The following is a 4,502-nucleotide window of genomic DNA, read 5'->3' as shown; positions in this document are numbered from 1 at the left end:
AGCAAAGACCGACTCACCTTTAACTTCTTCTGCGAGCAGGTAAGTAGTAGTAGTAGTAGTAGTAGTAGTAGTAGTAGTAGTAGTAGTAGTAGTAGTAGTAGTAGTAGTAGTAGTAGTAGTAGTAGTAGTAGTAGAAGAAAGGAGGAGAAGGAGGAGGAAGTGATTGGTTGAAAGAAGAAACTTATTATTTAGAGTCTTAAGTCTGGCTGTCGTTGTTTAATTTTTTAGTAATAAGTCATAATATTTCATCTCAACTCTCTATACACACTCAGCACAACCTAATCTGCCCTGGCACTGAATTTCATAAATATATCATTGTGTCTATATTTAATATCTTACTCTCCTCTCATTTTCCTCTTTAAACGAGTCAATGTTTCCTTTTCCGTCAATTATACGTCATGGCGTCAGCTGTTTTCTTTGTCATCACTGTTATTAATGTTATTTCCACTTGTTATTTCCTGTTACACTAATTCTTTCTCAAACTCAATCCCTTTTTTATTTCCAAATTTATATCCTCATTCAGCTTGTAACTTGTTCTGTCTGTCATTACACCGGCTCAGCTCATCAAGGTCATCCAGCGCGTTTGAAAGTCACTATTGACGTTTTGCGGTTATTTCAATCTTGGGGTCATCAGCAAACATAACAGGGCCATTTTGTAGTTATAAATCACCTTAAGGGACTCCACTTGGTTAATCATTCAAAACAAAGCGTTTTTCTCTAATTATTTTCCTCTTGTTTGAAAATTTTCCCATTCATTTTTGTATCCTTGAAGAATTCTTAGATTTTTGCCTTCTTTCTTTCTTCATTTTTATCAGCTTTTTTTTTTTTTGTATTGAACTCCACTTATATGTATTTTTTTTCCTTTAATTCTTCATTTTTTTCCTATTATTTTTCAAATTTTATTGGATTCAACTTCAGTATTATGTTAATTTCTTTCTCTAAGTCTTTACTTTTTATCAGTATTTTTCTTTTCTGCATTAAGCTCCACTTATATGTTCATTTTTTCTTCGAATTCTTTTTTTCCTAGTATTTTTCTCATTTTATCGCATTTATCTTCACTATCATATTATTTTTTTTCCTCTAATTCTTATTTTTTTCCAAGTATTTTTTTTTCTCTCATTTTATTGCAGTCATCATCACTATCATATTAATTTCTTCCTCTAATTGTTTCTTCCTCTGATTCTTCATTTTTCCTCAACATTTTTTTTTTCATTCAGTTCTAGTGATATCTTGTTTGTTTTTTCCTCTAATTCTTCATTTTTTCCTAGTATTTTTCTCATTTTATTGCAGTCAACATCACTATCATATCTATTTCCCTTCTAATTCTTTTTTTTCTCTAATTCTTCATTTATCTTAGTATTTTTCTCATTTTATTGCATTCATCTTTGCTGTCATATTAATTTTTCCTCTAATTCTTAATTTTTTCCAAGCATTTTTTTTCATTTTATTGCATTCAGCATCACTATCATGTTCATTTCTTCTTCTAATTGTTTCTTCCTCTAATGTTTTATTCCTCATTATTTTTTGTAGCTCATCTTTGGCTTTAATAATTTCCTTTTCCACCTGTGAGTCAGTAGCAAACTCTTTCACTCATTCATTATCTACAAAATCATATTATTTCTTACATTCGCATTTTGAAGCCTTGGTAACTATTTGCACCAGTCATCCCTTTAGTAATAAGCTTGTAGAGAGAGAGAGAGAGAGAGAGAGAGAGAGAGAGAGAGAGAGAGAGCTGGCCACCCAACCATCACTGAGGTACGCTGCCAGACGTATGATGTTTACCTCTCTCTTCATATCCTCCTTTCACTTCCTTATTCTCTTCACAATGCTGTTTAAATCTGTATCAATGTTTTTTACACTATTAGTACTTGTGACTCAGTACTGTACTATGATGGTAGCAGTAGTAGTGACAGTAATAATAATAGTAATAATGGTAATAGTAGTTTTAACCCTTTACTGCCTGAAATATTTTCCGGCTGTAAGAAAAAAAATCTTTCATTTCATTACCCTTCTCTTAAGGCAAAAATAAACATACAGGCGCGTTTTATTCATCTGTATTGGTCAATTACAAATAAAATCCATAAAGGGACATAAATGTCCATTTAGGCGTATGACAGATTCATGGTCTCAATAGTATTACCAATGAGTTTAGGATTTCTTAAACTTTTAAACCTTATATGAAAGAAAAAATATGTGAATGACTTCTCATGTTTGTACTGAGCATTCATGTGATAATATCTCATCTCTGATTAATGAAAAAAAAAAAATCCATAAATTGACTTCGAAGAATTGTTCCTTTTTTTTTTTATTTAGCACAACCCTTGTGTGCCGCCTCATGTTGCATGGGAATCATAGAAGCAGTTCCTTCTTGCATCACAGCACAGGTGAACTTTGCATTTCATACAATACATTTGTACTTTTCCCTTACAGCCTGGCAACTTGCATGTGCCCCTATTTGTACTGAAAGCAGGGAAATGCCCAACACTGTCTTGGAATTTTCTTGGTGGCTGCCCCAGTTTTCCTCTTCTGAGCAAAGGCACTGTCCACAGCATTTGAAGGTCTTCCTCTTTTTCTTGTCACATCTTTCTACCACACATCAGGGACGTTGATAGATAGCTTGAACTCACAGAGACTATTCTGCTTACGAGAAGGGACTCCCACAGCAGTTGCTGATTGTCTGTACTGTAATCAACAGTTTACCACTGTCATGTCAAGTAAGTGAAATACAAGCCTCTGATAGTATTTTTTTGCTTTGAAGGTTGTAAGCAAGCAATTGGTCACACAAATCAACACCTCCCATATATTTGTTACAATCTGCTACAATATTGGGCCTGGGGGTTTTAACTCTGTCTTTAGTGTTCTTGTCGTCCCTGGAACATTTCTCTATTGGCCATGATGTTGTAAATGATGATACAAGACACACTGACTTGGTATCCATCCACTTGACACCTGAAGTTTTAGTCCCCAGTTTTCGTTTCCCATTCATCATGACAACCTGTACCTTGAGCTGCAAGTTGTCTGTCTGACTTGAACGTCAAACCTTCTAGCCTCCTTGCCTGCACTGTGCCAGAACACCATATTTCCCTCGAGGCTAGATGTTCAAGGAGGTGCACAGATGTGAACCAACTGTCAAAGTACAATTTGTGATTTTTCATGTTCGGTATACTTTCAGCAAGATGCAGTACTGCATTCCAGCTTGGTTTGAGATCTGGAACATCAGGCTTGCCAACAGCTTGAATTTTTCTAGTTTAAGACATAAAATCATACACCATACCCATGCTGTCTGCCAACACAAATATCTTATAACCCCATTTATGAGATTTTTTTTTTCTTGAATGTTTACCTCTCTCTTCATATCTTCCTTTCACTTCCTTATTCTCTTCACAATGCTGTCATACATGACTGACCTTGGAAGGGATCATTTGCTCATCTACACAGGTTTTCTGTCGTGGGGATTTGTGGAAACTTCTCCTGTAGGTGGTTAACTAGAGGTCTCACCTTGGATATTTTGTCAGTTTTGTCTAGTGTCGTGTTGTCAACAAAATGCAGATTTTATTTTATTTCCTTCATCCACTTCATAACACTCATCCCCGCTAACTTCGGCATCACTGGCAGCTAACAAAGTTTCCACCAGCCTTTCGGTGGTGTTTGAACTTTTATTTTGTCCGCAGAATGCAGTAGTACTGCAGCAACAAGAGGGTCCTGCAAGAATATTTACTTGTCATTCATTGTTTTTAATTCATTACACATCTATGGTGTTATAGTGTAAATCAAACCAAGTTTAATATGTAACAAAACTATTTGCATTTATTGCAAAAATATATCGGTAGTATAACAAAGACGAAAATATTGCTCATTTACATAATGGTATTCATTTGCCTAATAGGACAGAAATGTCACCTTTAAACAAGCACTACAAATGATTGGCAAAGGCTGATATGAGGATTTTTAGGATGTAAATATGATCTTTAGGTGTGCGTTTATCACAGCAAATTTTGTCATAATTGTACTTTACCTGGGGATACATCCATGATGCAGTGAAAGTGGCTGCTTTGCGCAGCCTCCTTCACGCGTCCACATGCTCTCAGTGTCCTGGTTCAACTGAGAAGCGGCAACCCTTCCAGTGTAAACAAAGGTGCCGATCGAAAGCTGAAGTGGGACTTGTATGTCCTGACCGGCGAGCGAATTCTGGTACTTGACGTCCGCAAAGTTAAAACCATGTATTCCAAGGAGGACATATTTGTCCTCTTCGGCAGTAAAGGGTTAAGGCTTGATCCCTGTACCCTCAAAAGCAAACCTAGCCTTCAATTTTCAGGGAGAGTGATCTATACTATCCCTATTACTACTACTATTATGACTATTTCCAGGTTAAGAGTGACTACCTGGAGGATGAAAGCAAGGCGGCAGAAGGCATGGATTTCGACACAACCATCCAGCTCGCTTGCATCGAAATCAAGCGAGTCTTTAAGGTAAAACTGCGGTAAAACAACACGATTTAGGTC

At 36.1% G+C, this 4,502-nt stretch overlaps 1 long non-coding RNA gene across 1 annotated transcript; it reads right to left on the bottom strand.

Moving 5' to 3' along the window:
- Positions 1-2,038: 2,038 nt before the first annotated feature.
- Positions 2,039-4,095, bottom strand: LOC135095539 (uncharacterized). Its single transcript, XR_010264428.1, has 2 exons — positions 4,016-4,095; positions 2,039-3,702 (listed from the first exon to the last, which is right to left on the bottom strand). It is a non-coding gene; the product is annotated as an uncharacterized LOC135095539 (long non-coding RNA).
- Positions 4,096-4,502: the final 407 nt, after the last annotated feature.

This window comes from Scylla paramamosain, chromosome 49 (assembly GCF_035594125.1).
Source record: "Scylla paramamosain isolate STU-SP2022 chromosome 49, ASM3559412v1, whole genome shotgun sequence".
Classification (NCBI taxonomy): Eukaryota; Metazoa; Arthropoda; class Malacostraca; order Decapoda; family Portunidae; genus Scylla; species Scylla paramamosain.
Note: the sequence above shows the minus strand (reverse complement) of the source record. Positions and strands in the feature narration are given on the sequence as shown.